Here is a 14367-nt window from a genome sequence, read left to right as displayed (position 1 = left end):
CTTAAAAATCTGGGCCTTTGCTGTTGGATATTTTCCCTTATAAACTTTTTTTTCTTTTTTTTTTTCTTCAAAAGGCCACCACGGCTGCCTTGTTTTAAAAAGCAAGATCTTACCCTTGGCAGTTAATCGATAAGCCCCAAACGAAAAGTAATAACGCACGACTTGAGGAATATTGTTTTGATTCGCAGCCTGGCAGTGGGGCTTGCCGACATGTTCAGATCCATCAATCTTCCCCTCACGTGGAGCCCTCATCCAAATCTCCCCATCTGTAAATGTACCGGCTGCAGAACGTGGTGCTGTTTGCAGGTGATGCACGAGGGCAGGGGCGGGAGGATGGCATTTTGCTGGATCTCCTAAGGATGTAGGAAGGCAAAAGGAGGGAGGAAACCTGGACTAGAGGTCGGAAACATCTGAGTGAGGCAATTGTTCTCCTCGTAAGGAAGTTGCAAGTGCTCTGAACCTGCTCTGGTTGATGGACCTCAGTGCTAAATCTCCCCGTGCAGAGGCAGAAGGATGAACAAACAAGCAAGCACCCTAAATCCTGGTCAGAGTGATTCTGCCACGTGGGGAAAGTGGATGAATGCGGTGTTAGGAAGAGGCATCTTTGATACAGCGCCGTTCACTTCTCGCAGAGAATCAGGAGACAAACACACAGCTTTGTAACGGTTCTTTGTCAAAGGACAGCGAGAAGGAGCAGCAAAACTGTTAAACTGTCATTTGGAAATGATAGACTTAGCATGCAGGCAGGTTTTGAAGGTCTTATATTGCAAATACCTCTGAGCACCTTTCCCTGGGTAGATGGCAACTGAATTGCTTTTCACGGCCCTGCCCTTTTCCTCAGCTTCCTGCGTGCAGTCTTGCTCTTGCAACTAATCTCAGTTGCTAAAATTAATTAGGGTATAAACACACCTAGAAAGCCTGTAAAACTTCATTTATGTCTGCCATATAAACCAGAACATTTGGCAATGTTAATTGAAATGATAAAAAGGTTTGTAAGACACCAAGAACTCTTCGAGTCAGTCCTCCCTACCTCGGTTTAATGACACAGTAAATGCTTGCTTTTCTGTATATGATTATGGTTTTAAACACTAAAGAGTGAGCAAATTCCATTATCTTGTGTCAAGGAACCCTCCAGAGAAGATAAAAAGGCAGTTAATAAACAAGATTACTTTCCAATGGCAATTGCTCCATAATAGAAAATTCACTTTCTAACCTTCTACTTTAGGATGCTAATCAGTTAATCAGCTCAGTCCCATCGGAGTTGCTGGCAGCAGTTTCCCCTCCCATTGGGACAAAAGTAAATGTGAGGTTTCTGCTGAGGTAAAGGAAGAAAGGGAGCAAATAGTAAAACTGCCTTGTTTCATTTGGAAGTGATTGCTTTAGGCAATTATGCACCTGCAGCATGGACCCTGTTAACAAGCAGCATAAATAGACTCCAGCATGTGTATTGAGCCTTGCCTTTCCTTTAAAGGAAGTCGAAATGCTTTATTTGCCTGTGTATGCCAAAGCAGGGAATAATATCCATGTTCAGTGGTTGGCACGATTCCCACACACCTCTGCCTTTGGCTGAGGATTAATCTGTGACGTGCTCCGGTGTTGCCTGGCATCAATCACTCCGGCATCGATACACATTTAGGGCTGCTGACAACACCCAAAGGTCTGACTTTCCCTTCGTACAGAACCTTATATTTCACTACTAATTTAGTGATTAATAATAAATGAAATACTGCTGTGGTGTTTTCCCCTAATTCCACGTTGTGCACGGCCAATATTATTTTGTCCTCAGGACATTTGCTTTTTATAGTAAGCGGGAAGCACTCACCTCAAAATGAGTATTTAATGCATACGGCTTGTTTTCCCCCAAAAAACCACATAAGAATATTCTATTAATGGTGATTTTTCCACTGACAGTTACTTACTTTAATTTTTATAATAGTTATTGTGATATTGAGTACTTTGCTGCTTTATAAAATTGAATATAGAAGGTTCTATTTTCCCCTCATGATCCCCAGAAATACATACTTTTACCCTGTATTTATCTTCTTTTCTTCTTATCTGTGTAATATTCTTAGATGCTTTGAAAGCAGGCTTGATCTGACATTCAAGCCTGGCTGTAGCTGGAATTAGCACATCCCAGCTTTTTCTTTTACCCCTTTTGCCCAAGATTAAGTGTCTTTAGGAAAGGAGATTATTTATGTTAGCCCAGAACAACTTATTTGGAAAAACCCCACCATGCTTCTCTCTGTGCCTGTGAGAGAAGAAGTTTAAGTGAACGGTGATGAGTGGAACTTCATTCACTATTAGGAAAAAAAAATGGGTGCTGGCAGGATAGCTGGATTCATGCAGATTGATCGTGGAAAAATTATTGCATGAATCAGCTGCTAAAGATTTTACAGGCAGCATAACTGGGGAATTAATAACTTGACATTGTAGGACTTGCAGTTTGTCAGAGGAACTTGATGTTTTGGACATCCCAGATGTAGCTGGTAACCCAATGGCAATGTGTTTAGGTGGCTGTCCAGTCTTTGACTTTCTATTATCATGAGCTCTTTTGAAGTAGGATGAAGCCAAGTTGTCTAAAAGCAAGTTTAAAAAATATCCCTAATCTCCCTGTAATATCACTAATTACAGTGTCATTTCGTCAGGGGTGGGGAATTTTTCTGCAGTTTGGAAGAGACCTATCCAGGGTGTCCTGCCCGAGTTTGTTGTATTTGTGACTGGCTTGGAAGACACCTGACTGGGTGACACCTTGGTTTCTGTGGCTTTTGAGAACTCCTTTCTTTTCTGAGTTTCAACTCCTAATTTGGATAGCTACTTAGAATGGACTAATACATAAGATTCCTCTTCCTACAAAACTACTTACCTGGCTTTAGACAAGCTTCTTTTAGCATTTGAATGTACCAGCTGACCTGGTGATGCCAGGGAATCTGTGTGTCCATTTTTCCTGGTCAGCTGGCCCTTTCCTTTGGATGCTGCAGGACACTTTGATTACAAGTTCTTGAGGACAGCAGCTCTTCTCCCTGTGTTCTCAGCAACACCTGGTCACACCTGTAGTGCACTGGAGGGCAGTGACCTCTGTGGGTAAAGCAGAAGGTGCATCTCTGTAAAATCATTCACAGTGATGTTGCTTTTGCAGGACTAAGAGTACAGAAATCAGTAAAAACCTCTTCTGAGTGAGCAGACGCCTCTTTGTAGTCAACAACAGAGTGTCGTTATATTTAGAGTGTTCTTTCGAGTTACAACCCACTGTATTGATATATTTTAAACAAATGCTTTCAATTAAGTCAATGCATTTTTCCTTCACCTCCCACTTCCCCTGAAGTCAGACTGATTTGTGTGACACACCGTTGCTTTTATTAGCAGATCATAAACCATGCACTCACTCCAAGCAAAAGCTGTGCCTCCCTTTCCACAGGCACTCGAGTGCCCTATAAACAAAACAGAGCCGGGGGCTTGGCCACCATTAAAATTACTCTGCCTGAAGAATGTTAAAAAAAACCCCATTCCTACATAAGGTGGATGATTAACTATCCCAAACTGAGGAATTCTTATGGAGATCCGTGCTTGTTGGAAGCTGTAGCCATGTAAGGATTATGCTGCAGTTTGCTTTCTATTCCAACTTATATCAGCCTTTGTGAGCTAATTCCCAGATCAGTTAGGCACTCAGGCACAGAGAATAAAATGTAACTACTGTTGTATGGGAGATCCAACCAATTATACAAAAATGTGAACAAAAGCAGCACAAGAACACAAAAGTGTTCAAGCATCCATTATAAACAGTTCCAATTTCCTTTTTAAATGTCAAGTACAAAATCTATGTTTCACATGCAAATAACACTGGAGTGTTGTTGCTAATATACTCCTGAAATTGCATTTTCTTAGCATGACCTTTCTTGCTAACAATAACTTACATTTTAATTAAATCTGTGGCCATTTTCATTTCATGCCAAATCTCCCCATGCCGTGTGCTACTGAACTTTCGTGTCAGGAAAGAAAGTTTGAAGGTCGCAGACCTAAATTCTTACTCGAGTTAAACTTTTTTAATAATACATGAAAGAAATTACATTTGTGTACTATCCCTACAGGTTTGTAGAAACAGGGGGTTTGCCATTTTAAAACACTCTTGCTTTCACTAAACTCTGCGTGTCAGGATGAGGGTGAAGGATTCGGCAGGGTTTTAAATCCAGTGAAATACTCATTTTGTCTTTACTGCTTGGTACTTACAGGTCTAGTGCTGCTTCACCAACACCTAAGGCTGCTCTTTGTCTCAGTAATGAAGAAGCACATTCTGATTTTCTCTGCCAGGAAAAAGATATAGTGAGAGCTCTGCGTTCAAAAGCAGGGGGAGATTGCATTGTGGCGTAAGTGATTACAATCTGGTGGCAAGTGGATTGGGGCTTTTGAGGATATACACCCTTATTCAGATGGAAATACTACATTAATCTGTCAGGAAATTCAGGCTTCTTCATGCATAGATGCTGCCTTTCTTGTTGAATGCTGTGACTTAACACATCAGCTTCTTGGAGCTCTAGGAAACCCTGGAATCAAAACTCACGTGGTTTTCCCTGTAGGTTTCTGCTCTGCTCCTATTTTTCATTATCATTTCATTATGCATTCTCAGTTCTCACCCCAGCCCCGAGCTTAGCAGCATGAAGTTGGTAATTTGGATACCCATGGAGCATAAGGAACAAAGATGTAGTTTAGAATTAGGTCTTGGCAGCTCAGCCTCCCTGCTGGAGCTCGCAGCATTCCTTAAAGGCTTTCTAATCCTTCAGGTCAGCTCCTGCCTATCAGGCAGGGACCTGGGACCTTGCCTTTGGTGGGGGCATAGTCCTGGGATCTGGTGCAAACCAGAAACTCTGGTTTAAGCTTTCTGTCAGTTGACTTCTTGCATCGAGACATTTGCAAGCTGTGAAATTCTGTGTAGGTGTTTGCAGAGACTTGGGAAGAAAATAAATTTAGTTCTGGCTCCAAAGAGCCACAAAATTATACGATCTGAACTTTTGCTAGGCTGATTATTCTGTGCTTGGGAGGCTCTTTGGAAAAAGCTTTTTGACACTGAGCTCTGAGGTCAGCACAGATTGAAGGGGAGATAGAATTAATTCCTGGAGGCAGAGGATCTTTGCCATAATTACTTCATTGTTTATTGGCCTTTTAATAGTACATCAACAGTGCTGGTTGTTTTGTACCAATTCAGAATGCCATAGTTGCTGCCTGCTGCTACAGCAGAGTGACAAATCAAGAAAGAAGTAGAAATAATCCATCACGTCTTAAAAGAATAAATGTCATTCTCAAGGTTTTAAACAGCCCTGAAGCTTGGATGGAGAGTTTTTTAGGTATCAAATGAATTTATTACATGGCTGAGTTTCACTCCTTCTTACAGTGTCTTGTGTATGACAAGTGTAGTTATATAAATACTTTATATCACTGACTTCAATGACAGGTGACCTGAGGGCAAGTAACTCACAACTGGATCTCCTGCTGTGTCTCCCATAGGAAAATAAGCTGCATTTACAGCCCATGTTCTCAAGTTCTGGAGCAATGCTTGTCATGAAGGAAATTTTTCCCTTGAACATTAGTAATAGAAGTTTCTGTGGTTTCCTATTATGATAGGATCTCCAGTTTTGAGGACTCACCAGGAATCATTTGAGGAATTCATCATTTAAGTATTATCTAAAAAAACACCATACCAAGTTTTTCCTACTTGTCAGACATTAGACATTCCCAAGTTTTCAGGTTTTGAGGTCAAGGTTTTTTGGTTGTTGCCATTGTCTTTTTTTTTTTCCCCTTAAATTATATAACAATGACAAGAGACAGCCAAAAGTAAATGAAAAAAAATCAGTGACATAACCACAGCCATTCCTTTGCTTATCATAAGGGAATCATCAGCCAGGGGAAGAAGACAAGCAGTGAAGTGTGTACCACTGAGCTCTGGATAACTAGAAGCAATTTTTGATCAGGCTGAGCCCTTGCTTCACATCAGTGCATCTCTAAACAAAATAAGAAACAACCCCATGGCACTGTGTTTATAAAAACAAGAATATGGAGGGGGGTGAAAAATAAGCAAGCCAAGAGCTTTATCCTGCAGTTGCACCCAGTCATGTGAATAGAAGCTTAACAGTTTAATTAAGCTTGTTTTGGGCTCTGTTTTGATTCTCAGGAGCTTTGAAGGAGGGCTCCCATAACTTGCTATTTGGAGCCAACTGGAAACTTTTCAAGAGAAGTTTGGCTTTTGACCCAGGATTCTGATGAATCTCTTCAAACATCTGCAACAGCACACTGGGAGCAACGCCTACAAAAGAGGAAATTTGAGATGGAAATTCCTCTAGTTGCTGAAAGTTGTCAGTGAGCGTAGAGTTGCCAGGAAAGTTGCACTTTGCTCAGAGTTTTCAGGATCAGGACATAGGTGGGTGACACAGCACTGTCTTGGGCAGTGTTGGTATTCCCAGGTGAGGCAGCTACATCCCATAACATTTTTGGGTGAGAAATGAAGGAGCAGGAAGAGGAGTAACTTGATTCTCCTCTGTTGAGTTGGCAGCTGGAGAATAAATCAAGTGGAGCATCCTGCATAAGCATTCATTCTAAGAATTACCCAAGTTTATTAAAGAATAATACATGTGAGATGCCTCCACTGATCTAAAACTTCAGAGTGGCCAGCAGCCAGAATCCCATAAAACATTCACTTGTGCAAGTGAGAATTTGCCTGGCAATAAGTGGCTGCACTAATTAGGTTTTGAAAGGGGTTTTCAACCTTTTCCCCTTATTGGAAAATAATGAGGATGTGAATCCTCATCACACCATGCCAACTTCACGCTGTTGTAAACTCCACCAACTCTGTTTAGATGAGCTGATGTGGTAGAATAGAGGGAACAAGGGAGAAAAGGTTGCCTAGGGATGGAAAGGTTTCCAAAAATTCCTCTTCTTGAAACAAGCAGTTCATATCAGGAGAATTTCTTAGCATAGACAGTCCATTCTGAACAACACCATCTTGTGTGCTGTGCTTCCTCTTTCTATGATGCCCAAGGCAGAAAGTAGTTATGAATATAACACAACTACAATTAACATCTACAATATGACCAAAAAAAAGGTGACTTTTATGTCTTGTGAAGTGAGGGGAGGATTGTGGAGGTCAAACTCCATAAAGCTTCTTAGAAATTAAGCAGCTTTGACAGGAGCAGGGGAGAAGAGAATGTAATTGCCTGTACATGTTGTTCATTACAAGTGCCTGTGTGGTGGGGTTGGACTGTTTTGGATCCTTTCACCTTCCTGGGTAGGGCAGAGACAGGTTGCCCAAAGCAACTGTTCTTGGCAATCTGAGTCATCTTCTTGAAAGAGGCACAGCAAGGAAAATGCAGCTCTAAGACTTGCCCAGTGCCAGCTGGTTGGATAAGGCAACTATCGAGTTTTACAAACCCTGAGATGCTGAAGCAATTAAAGCAGGATCCTTACAGCTGACTATAAGCTTTGTGAACCTGTGCAAATTATTGTTGCAGTGAATTTTGCGTGGTTGTGGTTTTTCTGTGTTGGTTTTGTTCTTCGTTATTGTCTAGGCTTAGAACTGGCTTTGAATAACCTAAAAGTTTAGGCACTACATTTTCTTGGGGTTAAAAAGCTTTTGGCAAGGGTCAGGTGGAAAAAAAAAAATCTTTGGGGCATCTGGCATATAAAAGGCACATTTAGCAGGACTCCCATATGGGGACTGCTGAGTCTGAAGTACCTGAGTTTAAAGTGCATTTCACATAAGACCGATGTTTGTGTTTGATCTGGCCAGGCTAAACGACACCTTTTTTCCATGTTTTTTTTTAAACTGTAAATATTTTAATTATTTAAAAAAACACATTACATGGCCAAAACAGTGCATAATGCCCTCCAATCTAAAAAGCCAGTTCCAGAGATCAGTTGAATTACAAGCCATCATTAATGCCTCAGAGATCAGGGTGCAAAGCACTAGGTCCTAGTGTTTCCAAATGTATGAGTTAACATTCTCCTAGCACTTCCAGCCTCCTTGGTGGACAGAAAGAGATAAATTCAGGTTAAGGCTGAAAATCAAAATTTTGGATCTTGGTGCAGCTGGAGTACCAGTACTCTCTGGACTTGTAAGGCTTGAAAATACCATAAATTCAGACCTGCTGTGTGGTGCTGGAGTCCCAGTTGGATGTGAGGGGTTCAGGGTGTGATTAACAGCCCTAGACTAACTCAGCCAATAAAACAAACATACACACACGCTGCATTCCCTCCTCTCTACCATTTTTTCCCATTGAATAAATTACATTATTACAGTTCCAGTAAAGATCAGCAGGCCATCTGAAGTTACACCCTTACCCCAACAGGATTTCAAGCCCAGTGCTCCTCAGGAAGGCGAAGGAAGTTTGTGCAGCATGCAGGAAATGCATCTTAACTCTGATGGTGTTGATTCTTTTAGCAGGGTAACCTTTCCCAGGCATGAATATCTGCTTGTGCCTCGAAGCATAGGGAACATTTTTGGATCTACATAAATGCATAATAACAGCAGTCAGTGCCCTTGGCCATGAGATTTGACAGACCTTATAATTTAATCTTAACTAGTGCACTGTATCTGCAGATAATATTCTTTTTTCATATGCACAACGCTACTCCTTGCCACAAAATATCATGCTGTAGTAGTTTTAGTATCCTTCAAACATAAAAACAAGGCAAGAGTCACCTTTTAATGCAAGTAGATATTGTAGTTGCTATAAAGCAAAGTGTAGAGAGAAGTAAGGACAACTGCAGTTTTATATCATTACAAAAAACCCCAGCTCCAGGCATATTTAATCTCTTGGAAAGGAGAGTGGTCTGCTAGAAACGGTTAAAAGTGCCAAATTCTTCCTCTTAGCGAGGTACTTTTTATGTTTCTGAGTGTCTTTTAGACCCATCATCAAGGTGCTTCAGCATGTGCTTGATTTGAAATACAGGAGTATCGTTGGCTTCAGCAGCACTATAGAAGTGCTTCAGGAAATGCTGCAGCACCTCACCTAACTGGAATGAACAATACTGATAAGATAGGTGTGATATTGTCTGAGGAGACGTATCTGAGGCTGATAGCAACTCTGTTTTAGTTTAGTCCTCCCTATATTCCATAGCCTATTTTTGTATCAAAGTCATAAGTCAGACGTATTCTGCTAAGGGGCTGTAGCCTGACAGTTGTTATCCACTGCCTCAACAGCAAAAATGATCCAGTGGCTTTGCCATTGGATTGTTGCAGCCTAAAACCTCTGTATTTCAGTTGCCTGCTCACAGATGTAGAGTCCAAAGAGCTCTTCTTCTGATCTTGCTTTTGTCAGCACTCCTCATCTAGGCTCATTAATAGTTTATGTTAATTTATTTTTAAGAGTGAGCTTATTTTTTTGTTTTAAATCTTATTTATGATCATATTTAGGAAACACATTTCCTTACTAAGTAGCTTTCCCCCCTAATGCACAGGAAGAGTGAGATACTGTCAAGTTGAGCCACGGGGTCAGATGTAGTCACGAGAGGCACTTGGTGCTGAATGCTTTGGTTTAGATGAGCCAACCACCACCAATCATCTCAGCCCAGCACTGGCATCTTCCACGAGAATATCCTTGTGTAAAATTCTATTTTGCTTCTGAAACTGGGCTTCAGAGTCAAAAGATTTCTGATTGCTCCAAAGCTGAGGCTGAAAGACAGAATAGAAATATCCCAGCACTGCAATTTTACTCCTGAAACCTGCTGGTTTCATGTTTCCTTGGCTCAGTGGTGAAAGCAGGCTGATCAACGTGCAGAATGGAAACAGGTGACAAATGCCAGCTGACAGAGATGCAAAACAAGACTTATGACCCGTGGAAACTCCCAATTCCAGAGCGCTGTGCTGCAGGAGATCTCATTACTGTGCACTTACGTGGAACAGAGAGGGGAGTCATTTGAATAACACTAACACTGCTGTAAGCAAGCCAGCCTTATCACAGCCATGGAACTTCATGTGCCTGAGAGACAGCATCCACAAAGATGCACTTCTGAAAAGGTACCCCACTAAAGTGCAGCTGTGCCTCTGGATCTGCACTCATTCCCTGGGAAGAGGTCGGTAGCAATTGTACGATCTTGGGTGGGAGATGCAACTACTCGGCACATCCGTCATGTTTCATGAAAGTTACTCTCAGCCCCCCCACCCCTCCCAAATCCCAGATTTGTGACAGTGGTGTTTCAGACAATGTTTTAAAAAGAGCCTATTTCCATGTTCCTGGCTGTTTGCTCTGGAGACTCTGACCTGTCACCCTTGGAGAGATGGGTACGACTGATCACGTTAGAGGTGGGGTGTGTGGAGAAACCCTTTTTGGGTACTTGATGAAAATAATCATAAACCATCATAAACCATGATTAGCAGGATGGCTCATGACTTTCCTCTAGCTGAGTCTGAAGACAAGTCAGAACCCAGAAGGTTTATTTCCACCCTTCTGTGTATCGGCCATGCCAGTAATTCAATTAGGAGTACATAGATGTGCTGTAGTGATTAGCACTGTTCCTGTTACAATTAGGAGTAAGGAATGTTTACAAATGTCCTTGAGGTAATAGGACCCCTAAGTAATTACTATAATTGCACAAGAATTGCTTATAATTGTTGGACTTCCCAGAAATGACTTTCAGAGGAAATCTGTGCAGCCAATTGCTTTGCTGCCTCCTCAGATCAATGCGAGATTAGTCCCAGTGCACAGGGCAAAGTAGCAAACTATTAGCATTTCATTAGCAATATACCACACTGCAAAACTCAAATGATTGATGGTCTGGGCAGGACACACTTTCAAATGTTTATGAAGAATTAGTAATCTCCTCCTCTTCTTATTTTTTTTTCCTTTCCTTTTCTTCACTGCCTTTCAAAAAAAAAAACTCGCCATAATATTGAGATTTCCATACATTAAACTCTGCCATTGATGACAGAATACATGTATCAGCAGCATAACTGTGTCCAGTGTATTGTTCTAAGTACTTTCAATATTAACATGAGAGAAAAAAAATCAGATTATATCCAGACTGATTTTTTTTTATTCTTCTTTCTTCCAAGACAGACAAAATTGCTGCTCACTAGTGGCAGGTTTCTAGGTGAAATATTTCATATGCACTGTTTGGGCCCAGTTTGTTTGCCTGGGTTTTCCATAAGGGCTGTTGTCTGTCAGAGGGACACTTAGGCTCTTCCCAACTTTACATGAAAGTGTAGCATCTTTCTGATCAATCCAGTCATTTGTGTGTCTGTAACAGAGAGGAAAAGAGGGAATCATCACATCAGTAATATGATCTTTCTGCAGACCAGAAATAACCAGAGATGGACCCACTGCTTTAAAAACCATAAATATATATCTATAAAGCCGTCTAATTATTTCATAAATCAGCAGATGCCCCAAAGATTCATTACTCTGATAAAGAAAAATCAAAACAAACAAACAAACAAAATTAGATGTTTGACTTAATTGCCAGATTTAAAACTCCAAAATTTTGTTTCTCTGTCCATGTATCAGCATTTCCTAAACATTCAGTTTTAGCTTGGAGAGGGCCATGAGAACCCAGCACTTCCTACTGACCTGAGGTTTTTTTACTCAGGAAATTATCTCAGATTTGAGGCTTTAAATTTTAGGCTTCTGTCTTTATAAAGGCCAAGACATTTGGAAAATACAAACTGAGTGAGCATTTTTTCCAGTTGTTTTCCAGAAGAAACCACTTATTTAACCCCAAATCTGGGTTTCAATCAATAAACTTTTGAAGAATTAATTAAAATATAATTTTAAAATGTTTCTCACGCCCACCATCTTGGCTCATTTTGAGTCACTCTTAGCGAACGTGCGGCATCAAGAGGGAGACACGTGAAAGGCTAATGATGCTGCCGAGGCTACAGCCATGAGCTTCTCTCTCTTCTGAACTGGAAAAAAGATTCAGTGCATCCAGCATTCTGTCATTTTGTCAGCTCTGTCACCCTGTGAGACTCGTTCAGATCTTTCCCATCCATCACCGGCCACCACCACTGCAGGGGGGGATGCAGCACAAAGCAGCACTGAGGGGAGGGCAAGGGTTAAAGGGACCTGAGGATGTTGGGGAAGGTGCCAGGAAAATTAATTTTGTGTTTGACTTCTGGTTTTTGCCTGCTAAGATCTCCAGGAAGTATTCAACATGTTTTCTCAGCAATTTGCACTTCTTTTTTTTCTTTTTTTTTAAAATATGATTTATCGTTATCCATTTACAGCAGAGTTCCCGCTGTTCACTTTATAGTTTTGTTTTTTTCGTTGTTTTGGTGAGATATGACATTAATTTGCCTTCACATCTTTTATTCATTTTAAATATGCAAAAATCCTCTAAAATGCATTACCACATGAACTCTGGGAAATACAACATATGATTTTAGTTAAGACTGGAGAAAATACATATCACATACGTTATGAAGAAACACAAAATTCTATCTTGGAAGAAGATGTGACAATATTTGTGCCCTTGTAAGACACCTATAAACCCTCTTACTGAAGTACACCCAGTCCATTTCTATAGTTATCCACCTGATATTAAACAAGCCTGGAGCAACATCAAGACAGGAATGGAGTTTATTTACTATTTCTTGTACTAAACTTGTACTCGAGCGATAATTTTGTTTTACAGTTTTTCAAGCTCATAAGAAACAGTTGAGCATAACCTTTTTAAAGGGTTTTTCTGCTATTCTATTTTCATTATCTTCAGAAGAATGATGGGATTTCAATGGCTCACAAATATTTGCTTGTTAGGGAAAACAGTTTAGGTGTCAAGGTTTGTGGCAGGTGTAAATTGAGTGATTCCATATGGTCTTAAAAATTACTCAACCACAGCATCAAATCCCTTCTTAAAAGGTTCAGAAAAATGCAGAACAACCTAATTTAGCATCTATCACTTTAGGAACCTTTACCTTTCACTAAGATGGATGAACAGAGGAACCATGGCAGATCTGTCATATCCATGCCACTGTCTCTGGAAAACTATTAGACTCCTGGAAATCATCTTAGAGCCTCTCATTACTCTAAAACTAGAATCTTTGTGAGGGTTTATTGAGGGTTTATTTCTCCTCTGGCACTGACTATTTTCTGAACTAAATTTACCTAATAATTATTAAATCTACTTAATTCAGAATCAATACTGTTAAAGACAGTGGGACCATTTCTTAATTTAAAAAAAAATAGAATAAAAAGTGTGTCTATATACCATGTCCCAGCTCTCTCCCCATCCATACTCTTGAGGTATTCCTGATCCACCTACCACTGGCAACAGTGCTGAATATAGTTATAAGTGGGTTTATTTCCTTATTTAGGAATAATGTATCCTATGTCTTTCTATGGACATCTCTACAATGGAGTCATGGTATAATCCAGAAAAAATGTTGATAATATTCCCCAATGTGTGATTGTATGATATCACTGGCTTTTATGGGTTATATTTTAAGTCATGACCAAAGCTCATCTTGAAATTTGATGTTTTCAAAGCAATTTAGAAACAGCAGTTCTGGGTCCTAGTTTTCCTCTAAGAAAGCAAAGTAGGATCTTGCAATCTGCAGAGAAACACAAACCTCTGCAGTGTGATGGGATTGCTTCCCTAAACAATGAGAGAGGAAAATGTGACGTTCAGTCATTTTTACCCTGTGTGTTGTTTCAGTCTAAGACCTTTGCTTGATAATTTTTCCTCCAAAATACAAATAAATGTCACGCTGGTGAGAACATTGCCAAGCAGTAGTAGGAAATGATTTGGGGTTTAGCACAAAATATATTTTAATGGGAGTGTATCAAGCACCATTAAATTGCAGGAAGAAGCAGTCAAGAGCCATACAGACAACCTGAGCCTCCATACCGAGTTTTAAGGTGGGTAAAAAATTAGATTGCTCATATTCAATATGCAGTGTGTCAAACTAAATACATGCAAGAGCCGGTGACAGCGGCAGAAATGGTAGTTGATGGGATGCTGGGAGTGATTTCGTATCAAGTGCTAATCAGACTGTTTTTCCACTTAGCAGCGGTACCACTCAATAACTGACAACTTCTAGATTATCCTGAGAGTGCTTTCCAAGTGCCTCTGATGTTTGTGGGCTGCACAGAATCCAGAAAACTCCAGCAGCACCTTTCCACACAGCCTGCGCTGGCCACAACATTTCCATTTACCACAACAAGCAGCGGGTAGAATCCAGGTTTGGAGTACTGCAGCTTATTGTTTTTTTCTGAGTGGTGTAATGTATCATAAGCCTCGATGAAATGGTGAACAGTGAAAATGAATAGCAACCTTGTCTAAAACCAAAGTAATCTAATATCTAACGAGCTTCTTGGAAAGATGGAGGGAAAGTGCTTGCAGAGGTTAAAGAGGGGGCTCTTCTTTAAGTTTGGGATTGTTTTCTTGTTC

At 40.5% G+C, this 14367-nt stretch overlaps 1 long non-coding RNA gene across 1 annotated transcript in view; it reads left to right on the top strand.

The window, feature by feature from the left end:
- Nucleotides 1-13797: 13797 nt before the first annotated feature.
- Nucleotides 13798-14367, top strand: part of LOC126642638 (uncharacterized) — a 63322-nt gene continuing 62752 nt past the window's right edge. The window contains exons 1-2 of the long non-coding RNA XR_007629492.1: nucleotides 13798-13835; nucleotides 13988-14158. This is a non-coding gene — a long non-coding RNA (uncharacterized LOC126642638). The remainder of the gene's footprint in view (nucleotides 13836-13987; nucleotides 14159-14367) is intronic.

The sequence above is a fragment of the Myiozetetes cayanensis genome, unplaced genomic scaffold (assembly GCF_022539395.1).
Source record: "Myiozetetes cayanensis isolate MyiCay16 unplaced genomic scaffold, myiCay2020 scf24, whole genome shotgun sequence".
Taxonomy (NCBI): domain Eukaryota; kingdom Metazoa; phylum Chordata; class Aves; order Passeriformes; family Tyrannidae; genus Myiozetetes; species Myiozetetes cayanensis.
This window is presented reverse-complemented; position numbering and strand designations above follow the sequence as displayed.